Raw genomic sequence first — 12159 nt, 5'->3', positions numbered from 1 at the left:
GTCTTCTCCACTCAGTCCCCAGCTGGGCCCCTGGCTAATAAGCTAGATCTACTGCCCCCTGTGGGGGAAGTAGCAGGGCAGTGTTTTGAGGCCTGGAGCCAGAGAGCTGTGTTGGAGGGGACAGGACAGGAGTTTGACGTCAGGAAAGGGTGCCAGCCAAGGGGTTGCATGCCAATGGGACTTAGAGAAGGCAAGTCCTGGCAGGACTGTGCTCAGCAGACTGAAACAAGCAGCCTCAGCCTCCTCCCTGGTTTTGCTGCAGGAAGAGCTCTTGAGTTTCTCCACTAAGCCCCCTACCCTGGCCCCTTCTAGGGACTCAGAGTCCAAGCAATGTCCAGATATCCCCACAGCAGCAAAGGCAGCCCTTCTGGCCTCCTTCCCACCTCAGAAGGGACCCTCCATGGTTCCTGTGACCACAGAACCTGTGTTTCCAACCTTGCCAGGGAAGGCAGAGGATTCTGAAGACATTTCCCATGCCTAACCACCAGAATCAGAATAAGCAGAATGTCAACCCTGGAGTTACAGCTATACCAAGGCTGGAAGGGTCCTTGGAGTCATTGTTTCATCACCACAAGCCAGACATGCTTGAGAGCATACAGCTAGTGGGACAGAACCAGGCCCAGTCTGAGGCCTCCTCCCCACGGGAGGCCCTTCTTTCTGTCTGTCCCACAGCATCATGGGATGAGATCTACAGTTACTGGAGGGTCTGGGGCTAAGATGGACTGTCTGCCATATTTCCCAGGAAAGACTCTCAGAGGTGTGAGAGCCTTTGGGGGACTGGGGACTGTGATGAAACTAGAAGAGGAGGCAGCTGGAGCAACCATGGCTTTGGCCAGTGCCCAAGTCACACTCCCGTGAGCTGTGATGTCACTGAGGCCAGAGGGATCACTGGCCTTGAATCAGACCTAATGTGCAACTTAGAGCATACAACACTGGACAAGTTGTGGAATCTCTACCAACCTCAGTTTCCTCATCCAGAAAATGGCATGAATTTACTCCCAGATTCATTACTAGAATGAACCAGAGCCCAAGCCCAACGTGTATAACAGACATGTGTGTCTTACTGAGCACCTTTCACTGTTCTCTTTTCCTCTTTCCTCCTTCCCGTCTGGATTTGTTTCCTGAATTGAAAAAGAAAGAGAAAAGCCAAAGTGGCTTCTGTTATATCTGTGACCACAATTTCCACCCTCGAGTCACTTTTATAATGTCTAGCACGCACACTCATTCCACAAACACCCCTTCACCAGACACACGCACGCACATAAAGACGCACCAGGCACACTGATTTTGCTTCAAAAAATAGAATTTCAGCCCTGGGTGACATGCCCTACAAATACAGCATTCATAGGTTTTCAGAAACGGGTCTGATTTACACCTGTTTGTCATCCAAACTATGACATTTTTAGAATGAAAGCGTTGCCAGGACAACAAGAATAAACCAGGGATGTCCTGGGAACCTTATGAATACTTATCAGGACCTTGGTCTTTTAGGTAAAGAAGCAGTGATGGCCATGCTCCTGCCTGGGATACTAATGATCCTTGGGTCTCTACTCTATCCCCAAGAGACTCTGGAGCCCCCAAGCCAGACTTTGCTCTGGCTCTGACCATCTCAGCATGCAATGCTGCTTCTTTCTTTACCACTGACTGCTAGCCCAGCATTGCACTTTTTTTTTTTTTCTTCTCTGTCTCTCACACTCACTATAAGCAACTTAGAGATGGGAAACCCACACCTAACGCTGCCTGGATGTAATAGATGCTTGATAAATGTGCATGGGGAGAAAGATACATGAATGCCCCACCTGGAGGAGAAAGCTAGGCAGGGAGGAGAAAGCTAGGCAGATAGTAGAGGGTTAATGCAGCTCCTGAACCATGCTGGAAGAAGTCAGCTAGGCAGTAAAACAGAAAGCTGTTGTTTTCTAGCAGGCAAGCCAGAGCAGGCATCTTCAGCCCCCTCCTCTCCACCCTCTGCTCACACATCTCTGCGAATGGCACCTGGTGGTTGGCCAGGGAGCTGACATCTTCATACCTGCAGGTGACGAGCTAAGAGGACAGTGAGTGCTTTGTTGAAAGACTTTCAGGCCAGAGATTCTGTACCCAAAAAAGGGAAGACAATTCAGAACTCTGCTGGAAGCACTGCCCTTCTCCCCTCCCCAGATGCCTCCTCCCCAGACAGAGTGCACCCCAGTCGTGGGAGCCAGAGTGGGTCCCCCTGTACACTCTAGCTGGGTGCCATCACTTGTCACTTGACAATGGAAAAGGATGTTTCTCTATTTTCTAGCTCAGATGAGCTTTCGAAGATGCTATCTGGCTGTGATATAAATCCATTGAGAAAGCCCTGGAGGGAGCCCCTGCAAAGCCCTAAATTGGACACTAAAAACAGATAAAAGCTGATGGTTTAAAGGCTTTATGTGAGCTCCATTTGGGGGAAGGAATGGAAACAGGGATTTAGTTTGTCCTCTCCCACCAACATGCTTTGGGTGGCTGTGACCTGAGATTTTAAATCTTTTGTGTCCTGGTTGCATGTATTTGAGTGGCCAATGAATCAGTGCTGGAGGGGAGGGCCTCTAGCTACATGGCACCCTCAAAGGGATACCCTGGCCCCTCTGCTGCCACCACCCCACACCCCTGCTCTGATGGCTAAGTAAAGGGCTCAGCGCTTGAATGACTGAAGGGATGAGTCCCAGCACTGCCCAGCCCAACAGCTATCCCAGAGCTACCCAGATCCAGGTAAGGGGCCCTTCCTTAGAATAACCAGGTCAAGCCATCTTCCTGTGATTTCTGTAACCCCAGGTCTAGTCTCCCTGGATCCAGTTGGCGGATGACAGGCAACAAAGACACTATTCACTGCCTGGCTATCACCTTCTTTCACACCTTTTGTCTTCTTGCCACTACCCTACAGCCACACACTTGGAATTTTGGAAGACAGGCCTAAATGAACATTCTGTGGGTTTTGGCCCAACAGAGTGACCAGGGACACAGAGCAAATCTGTATCCTTTTTGGGGATAAATAATGGAAGTATAGATATTCCAATCAAGAGGACAGGCCTGGTTTTCTCCAAACAGAGCTATGGTGGTTGAAGCAGTAATGCTACTCTTCAACTCTGCCTCTCGACCGACATATTAGAGTCACCAAGGAAGCACTTAAAATATTCCAGACCACATCCAGACCGATTAATCTTAGGAGTGAGACTCAAGGTTCAACATCTTTCAAATTGGTTCCACCATGTTTCAGCAATTCCACTGTGTAGCCAAGAGAGAACCACTGGCTAGATCTCTAATAAACACATGAAGGCTGGGGTCAAGAGCACCATCTTTTAAAGCCCTTTACCACTCTTGCCTTCACTTCCACCCTTTAATCTAGACCCAAAGTGGGAGGCTGCAGGAATGACAATTAATGGTCAAGGTCAAGTTAAAGACCCACCCTTTCCTTCCTGCTAGACAGGGTGAGCCTAACTCAGGTCTGGTCTGCATCAGGATTTGCAGGGTTTGGAAGCAGCCCACTGGGGCCTAGGGTCTGAGAGATGTTGGAGACCCATAAGCCAACATCCCTTGTATTCCACAGGTGAGGACACAAAGGAGAGTTAGGATGTGACCCAACTTGGGCCACTGAGCAGTTGTGGGAATTCTAGGCTCTATTCTTTACACATTGGTGTCTATCCTAGAGCCTCCAGCTTCATGGCACTTCCAGCTCATCCAACAAATGCTGGGGTCCTGGAACAGCAAAACCTTTGGCTTCTGGCAACCCCTCCATGAATTCATCCCCAGAGAGAAGACGAGAGGGTCATCATAGCACGTGTTGAATGTATTGTCTGCAAACTTGGATTTGCTATGTAGGAGTACTGTGCCCTTAAAGGCTGTCTTAGTGTTTCTGGGCTTCTGTTCTACTCATTTCTAAGAAAGGGCAAGTATTAACTGTCATGCCAGGTTGTTGAGTAATGCTTAAATAAAATCAAGTGTGTGAAGTTCCACAGCCATAATAACAGTTCCTGTATCTCCTCCTAATCAGCTCCTAGAATCAAGGCAATGCTTCCTCCCAGCAGGATCATGGCCCTCAGTCCTGGGCCCAGTGTAAGAAGTATGTCACCAAAGCAGGTAAGATGGGAATTTAGAGACCTTGCTCTTTTCCCCAAAATAATCCCTTGGGTTACAGCAGAAAGGGTGGGTCAGTGCCCTTCAAATTTCATAAAGACACTCCGAGGAGGTCATACCTCTAAGATCAATATTCCTGGGACACCCCCAACCCCATCGAGATGAGACATCCTTTGTAGCCAAAGTACAACTGGCCTGGAATTAAGTGAAATAACTTTCCAAGTACCATCTGAGTGCCTCCTCTATGATAAAGATAAAGAAGTGACAAGACAGACATGGTCCTGGCTCTCAGGTGAGGATAGACTTGAGGCGAGGAGTTTCAGGCAGTGGTGCTTTCTTTATGTCCCCCCAAGTGACAGTATTAGGAGGTGGGACTTTTGGGAGGTGATTAGGTGAGCCCATTAGAATGGGGTTCGTGTCCTTATAAAAGAGACCCCCACAGAGTTGCCTTCCTTTCACTGTGTGAGGACACAGATGGAAGGCACTGTCTATGAACAAAAAAGCAGACCCTCACAGACACTGAACTTGTTGGTACCTTGATCTTGGACTTTCAGCCTCCAGAACTGTGAGAAATAAATTTCTGTTATTTATAAGCTACCCAGTTGGTGGTATTTTGGGATAGCAGCCCAAATGGACTAGGGCCACTGCTCTAACGAATAACTGAAAACGTAGTAGTGGCTTTGGAACTGGGTAATGGGTGGAGGCTCAAAGAGTTCAGAGATACATGCTAGCAAAAAGCCTACATTGCCAAGAACACATTGTAAAAGGCAATCATGGTAAGGGCTCAGAGAAGAGGAGAGCTGTAGAGAAAATTTCAGTCTTCTTACAGACTAAGTGCTCATGAGTAGAATGTTGGAAGAAATATGAACAGTAAAGGCCATTCTTACAAGATCCTAGATAGAAATAAGGAACATATTATTTGGAAGCTGGAGGAAAGGCAATTCTTGTTCTAAAGTGGCAAAGAACTTGGCTGATTTGTTCATGTCCTAGGGTTTTGTGGAAGGTAGAACTTGTGAGCTATGAAATAGCATATTTGACTGAAGAAATTTCTAAGCAAAGTATGGAAGGCATGGCTTGACTTCTCTTGAATGCTTGCAGTAGACTATGAAAAGAGAGAAACGATTTAGAGATGGAATTTTTAAGCAAAAGTAAAGCTTGAAGATTTGGAAAATCCTCAGCCTATTCGTGTAAAAAAATGAGAAAGCATGTCAAAGAGAAAACAGGAAGGGTGTGGCCAAGTGGACCTTTGGCAAGGAGATTAGCATGAATTCTCCAGGTGCTATTCATCAAGACAATGGAGGAATGTTCCAGAAGGCATTTGGAGGTCATAGGAGCTACCTGGGAACAGCATGACTTCATAAAGGGGCTGCAGACATCTGAGGGGCCTGGTGTCTTCTGCTCAGGACCCCCTCAAGACTCAGCCCCCCACATTCTGGTGCACTTCTACTTGGCCACCCCAGATTTGACTCCAGCAAGACCAGGAGTGCTGTGGCTCTGGTAGCTGTCCCTCAGGAGGGCACACACAGTAAACCTTAGTGGCACCTATGCAGTGCCATATCTGCCAGTGCACAGACAGCTTGAGCCATGAGGCTACCTTCACCAAGATTTCAAAGGATGAAGCTGCCCAGAGTTGCAGCAAACCAACTCCTGAAAAGAGTCTCCAACACAACAAGCAATGCCTTGCAGAGTTGTGGGGGGGGAAAGCTGCTCCCGCAACCCCAAACTGGAAGAGCCCTCAGGTGATACCAGCCTGAGGTAGGGCCATTCGGAGTCCCTAGAAGGCTGGACATCAAATCAAAGAAAGTTATTCTCAAGTTCAGACTTACTGGGGACCTATAACCCCTGTTATCCCTTTTAAAATGAGATTGGCCATCCTAGGCAGTCCCACTATTGAATTTTGGAAGACGTAATATTTGCTTTCACAAGTTCACAGCTGGAGAGCAATTTGCCTGAGGATGAATCATACCTTGAGTCTCATCCACATCTCATTTAGATGATATTTAGATGTGACTCTGGATTTCAGACTTTTGAGTTGAAGCTGGAATGAGTTAAGACTTTGAGAGCTAATAGGGTGGAATATGGAGTGACTGTTTTTGCAAGTGAGTGGGACATGAATGGGGATGTTGTAGTGGAATGCTATCATCTGTTTGTCTCTAATCCCAAATACATGTATTAAAATCCAAACCCCCAAGGCCATGGCATCAGGAGTTGGGGCTTGTGGGGAGGTGATTTAGTCATAAGGGAGAATACAGTGGGATAAGTGCTATGATGGGGGGGCAGGGAGAGATTTAGTACTAAGTGAGAGGACTAGTTGGGGGGCAGTGGGGAGAACAGCTGTCAGAAAAACTCCCTGAAGGAGGTGACTGCTAACCAGAGAAGGAAAAGAAGGACTCATCCACGAAAAGTTGCAGAGGACAGAACCATGTTCTAGGCAAATGGAAGAACACAGGTAGTGAAGACCACAGGGAAAAGTGAACCCTAAGCTTTTTGAAGGTCTGAGGAATTGTTGAGAACTGTCCAGAGATGAGACTGGAGTCACCAGCAAGAGCAAGATCTTGAAAGACCTTCTAGTCCCAGGGTGTCGAATTGGAGAGAGCATCAGAATCACCAAGGCAGCATGTCAAATATGTAAGCTGGCCCCACCCCCAGAGTTTCTGATTCACTAGCTCTGGTGTGAGGCCTGAGAATTTGCACTTCTAACCAGCTTCTGGGTGAAACTGACCAAAAGTCCAGTACTGTGCGCTTCTGGGTCATGATAAGTAGTGAAGACCTTTCTCTAACAGAAAGAACAGTGGAGCACTTTCAGCTGAGGGGTAGACAGTGTGCCTTGCAGAGATCCTGCCTGGCTCCAGAGTAAAGAAGGAATATTGTGGAGTGAGTGGGGGCCTGCTGGGAGCTGCTGGGCCCCCACATCTCCTATGGCTCCCCGCCAAGGTCACAAATAGGCTCTCAGTTCACAAAGTTTTCTGTCCCCTACTTCGAGAGAGCCTTCTCTTGGGAGGCAGTTTTCCATAGACCGCTTGGGTTTCTGCACATTGTGCTATTTATTGACTGTTTGGGACTATCTTTTCAAGGATGCTTGTATAGCAAACAGCCTTGGGAGATACGGATAGTGTCTATTCTAAGCAAAGGAAAATTAGTTTAGTGTCTAAGCTAAAAAAGCTATGTCTCTGGGGAAAAAGGTCAGCTTTCTCCTAAAAGGTTCAGGCTTCCCAAACTCAGGTCCTCTCCAGCAACACGTCCCAGGGGTACACAAGAGCCACCTGAGCTTCTTCCAATCACACTGTGGAAACTGAGGCTCAGAAAGCCTACCAATGTTGACTGGACTGCAGCTACTAAAGGCCTTTTATCTCTGACCCAGGAGTCTAGTGTCTTCTGCAGAAGTAACTATGGCAGGCTTATTTGTCAGCTCACAAGTTGGGGAAATGCACTCTTCATGGTTCTTCACACACTGTCTTGTTGCACCTTCTGCTTCCTTCAGTGGCCTCTCTAGCAGCCCCTCCCCTATATCTAAAATTATATCATCCATGTTGTCACTGGAATACACTCTGGAATATTCAGACCCCTCTGAGGGGCTCTACTGCAGTTTTACCTGCATCCGGGCTCCAACTATGTCCGTGTGCAGGTGGATTTTCTCCCTGACCTTCCCAGTGCAGGGAATCCAGGTCAGAGGTCAGCAACAGTTTTCATGATCCCACTTGGCCATGGGCTTTCACAGATTGTTAGGGACATTGGCATCCATCATTGTATTTGATCTTCCCAAGTACACTTCCAGGGAGTGGTGACATAGCCCCAACCTATGGATAGGGAAACTGAGGTGCACAGATATTGAGGCCCATTAGCAAGGGGGGGACCAACTCTAACTTCTATGTTACTTTCACAAACACCACAGTTTCTGCTCACTTTTGTGCTTTAATATCAACTTGAGCCAATCATGATTAGGAAGGTAGACCTGAAAGAATTAAAAAAGAAAAAACAAACAAACACCTACAAAGCAAAAGAGACATGGTTAGGAATTATATTAGTACTAACATTTATACATTTTCCAAGCTCACAATCACCCTAGGCAGGGAACAAGAGTAGTGGCTTCAGGCTTGGTCTTGTACCCTTAGTGGAGTTGGGGGTTTAGGTAATCTTTTTTCCCTTCTAAAGTCTAGGAGAAAGGACTGTACTTCCCAGGTGGTGAGGGTGGGGTGGGGGGGGGGGTGGAGGAGAAGCAGTAGGCTCACTCCAGGCAGCCTGGTTTGTTTTTGAATTGTAGCTTGCTGGTTTGATTGGAAAGTCAGAAGTCTCGCCAGGCCCCCTACAGACCAGATTTCTGTGGAGCTGGTCTCCTCTCTGAGAGGAAGCAAACATCAGAGGCCACCCAGCCTGCCTGACACTGCTACCTGTTGTCAAAGCTAATCATTTTGGGAGCTAGGACCCTGATCGGCACCCCCACCCCCAGCCCCCTCAGCCATGTGCTCTCAAAATTTCTCTTCCAGGCACATCCAGTCACATCAAACTTTTACCATCCACCTTCTTTCTCCTCTCAGATCACGGTAAGTCCCTTCCCTTCCTTCTTCTCTACCACTTCCATTTCATCTCTAAATGATCTAACATTAATGTTCTCGTCATTACAGTGTTCAGAGGAAAAAAACAAGTTTTGTCCACAGAGAGAGGGAGTTGAGAAATTAATATAATATTTGTTCAGGATTGATTTCAAGCCGTAATCCCTGCTTCCAGGGAGACCCATCTGTTTCAAACTATCAGACACTAATTACCCAGCTCGTGAACACAATAGGAGGATTGAGGAGCGACATTCTGATACTCACTCCCCCTACACACTTGCAATTTAGCATTGTTATTTATTAGAGGAAGAAAAATCAGTGAAGACTGTTCTCCCAGCCTCTCCACTGGCAGAGGCTCCCAGAGGACTGAGCACAGCGGGGAAGAAGCCGTGGAATTTCTTGATCAAAGAATCCCAGGAATTGTATTCATCTGGCTATAAAGGTCAACTCCACTCCAAACGTGTTCTCTCTCCCCTCGCTGACTCAGTCCCGACTCCCCACCAAACCCGGTCTTCGGTGATAGTTAATAAAGATACCATGATCCTCCAGGGAAAGGGGTTGAAAGCTCTGACATCCTCCCTTGCTCCCTGTCCTTCATCCTCCTAAATTATCAGATGCAGGGCCTATGAAGTCCCTTCATCTACCTCAGCCCTTACTCTGACTTCCCTCATTTCTTTTTTTATTTTTTGGGGGGGTGGGGTAGGGGTTGGTACTGGAGTTTGAACTCAGGGCATTGCCCTTGCTAGGCAGGTGCTCTGCCATTTGAGTCACTCCCCTGCTTTTTGCTTTTGTTATTTTTCAGGTAGGGTCTCGCATTTTAGCCCAGAAATAGCCTCAGACCTCGATCCTCCTACCTATGCCTACCATGTAGCTAGGATTACAGGTACACAAGCCACCGTAGCTTATTTGTCAAAATGGGAGCTCTCTAACTTTTTGCCCAGGCTGGCCTCGAACTTCAAACCTTCCCATCTCTGCCTCCCAAGTAGCTGGGATTTTAACAGCCACTGTGCCTGCTCCCCATCCCCTCATTTATTTTCAAAGCTAACCCTCAAGCCTGGGACAATAGTCAAAGTAATGGATGTCCACTTCAGGTCTCTGTCTTTCTAATTTTTATATTGACTCCACTGATGTCATGAGTCTCCTCACCAAAAAGGGGAGGGGAAGAGGAAGCAGCGGCAGCAGTAGCATAACTGATCAAGTTATTCACCTGTTCAAAAGCCTTCAATGGCTTCCCTTGGCCGCCAACTAATTGGATATTTCACACCCTCCAAGTTCTGGCCTCAAGGCATTTCCAGCTGTCCTCTGACTACTGAGTCTTTCCATTCTGCTCAGGAATAATCCCGGGTAAAGAAACTGAGCTGCTCTGTCTCCACATTCACCGTAGACTTTCTTGCTCTCCTGCTTCATGTTACGTTCATTGCTACCACATGAAAGGCCTAGCCCTAGTCTGGATGCCCCGTCCTTCTTGGATACCTTCCTCACCCCGTTATGAATTTTTCCCCCCTGCTGCAATGCACCATCATCTTTTATTTGGGCCATGTTTTATGGAACCTTGTAATTTGCCTAATATTGTCCTAATAGACTTGAAAGTTCCTTGACCAATATTTCTGATGTTTCCCTTCTGTACCAGCTGCTGAGCAAGGCACTGGGAATGCTAGTTAGCAAAATAGACATAGTTCCTTTTTTAATGAAGGGTATGGTCTGGTGGGGAGACAGACCATTAAGTTCACGATTAATTCAGCATTTATGAGAGCAGTCTACTGCCAAGAATAACAGGAGGCATAGCTAGCCTGGAGCTGGGTAATGTTTCCATGAAGAAGCAATGCTTAATATAAGGAGTATCTAGACAGAGAGAGGGGAGAACATTTTAGTTTTTATCAGGAAGAAACTGCATGTATTAAGGTGCCTCAGAGATCACACACAGGTTCTAGAAAGCTCCCACTGGTAGAGCTGGAGGCTAAAGAAAAAAGGAATGAAAATGAAGATGAAATGGTGGGAGAAGAGGAAAAGCCAGGTGACTCAGTTTTCTGGGTACTGGGTGAGTGGTAAGGCCACTAACCAACAGAGGATATTTCAGGAGCAAGAGCAAATGAGAGGTAGGTGAGAAGAGGTGTTTCCTCTTGGTTACACTGTCTGAGCTACTGGCAAGATATTAGAAGGAAACTTCCAGCCCTTTCCTAGGACCTACCATGGTGTTATTTATAACAGTTTTATTGAGGTATAATTGACATATAATACATACAGTATATGATTTGATAAGCTCTGACATATTTGCACCCATGACCCCATTATCACAATCAAAATAGCTTCCCTCTTCCCTACTATAATCCCACCCATACACACCCTCCCAGGCAATCACTGATTTGCTCTGTAGATTACAATGTGTTCCCTAAAGTTTTATAGAAATGAAAGTACAGCGTTTTTTGTGTGGCTTCTTTTATTCAACACAATTATTTTGAGATTCATACATGTCATTGCTTGTTTCATTAATTCATTCCTTTTTATTAACAGTTATTCTATCAATTGACTATATTACGATGTATCTGTTCGCCTACTCATGTGCATTTGGGTTGTTTCCAGTTTGGAACTATTAAAAACAAACCGGCTGTGGATATCCTTCTATATCCTTTCGCACCTGATGAAAAACCACAGATGTCTACAGTGGAATGACAGGATCGTGTATACCACGGTTACAATACTGCAATGAAATTCCAACACTAACTACTTAAGACATTCTACACAGGTCAAGAGCACCGACTCCAACAAGACTATTCTGCCCTCACTTCAGATGCCAGCTGCAAGTCTGGGGATTCCCTAAGCCACCTGCATTTCTGATCAGCTGGCCACAAATGTAGGGACTCCCACTTCCTCCTCAGGTATGCTAACCCCCTGACTTGATCTACAGAGTTCTTACTGGGTTCTTGTTAGGCAGACATGATTGATCCAGTCATTGGCCCTGTGACTGACCTCAGTCTCCAGCTCCTCTCCCTGAAGGAGGTCATGCTAACAGCACCCAGCTCAAAGACCCCATTCTCTAAACACATGGAGTCTCCAGCATAAGCAGCGCCTTCTCAGTGTGAACTCAAATGTGGTTCAAGGGCACCCGTGAATGACAAAGGCCCTTCTATCACTGGGGAAATTCTAAGGGTTTAGAAGTACCCTTCCAGGAATCAGAGTCAAAGATTAGCTAAATTCTTTATTATATAACAATCGTGTTTATGTCTAATAAATCTTGGTTAAATATACTACTGACTAAATAAATAAACACATGAGCCAGGCGCACACCTGTAATTCTAGCACTCAGGAGGCTAAGCGGGGAGGGTTTCAAGTTCTAGACCAGCCTGAGCAACATAGGGAGACCCTATCAAATAAAAATTTAAAAACCAAAACCTACATGAATAAATGAGCGACCAGAGATAAGTTTTCAGTTGCATATGACTGAAAACCAACTCAAAGTAGCTAAGCAAAATGTGGGTTTACATAGTGGGTGGGGAAAATAACAGTGTTGAAGAATAAAGGA

At 46.4% G+C, this 12159-nt stretch overlaps 1 long non-coding RNA gene across 1 annotated transcript; it reads left to right on the top strand.

Annotated features, from left to right (window-relative positions):
* The first annotated feature begins 3988 nt into the window (after positions 1-3988).
* On the top strand, positions 3989-11811 carry LOC141417934 (uncharacterized). The gene is made up of 3 exons (XR_012442536.1): positions 3989-4092; positions 8574-8630; positions 11220-11811. It is a non-coding gene; the product is annotated as an uncharacterized lncRNA (long non-coding RNA).
* The last annotated feature ends 348 nt before the right edge of the window (positions 11812-12159 follow it).

This window comes from Castor canadensis, chromosome 2 (assembly GCF_047511655.1).
Source record: "Castor canadensis chromosome 2, mCasCan1.hap1v2, whole genome shotgun sequence".
Lineage (NCBI taxonomy): Eukaryota > Metazoa > Chordata > Mammalia > Rodentia > Castoridae > Castor > Castor canadensis.
Note: the sequence above shows the minus strand (reverse complement) of the source record. Positions and strands in the feature narration are given on the sequence as shown.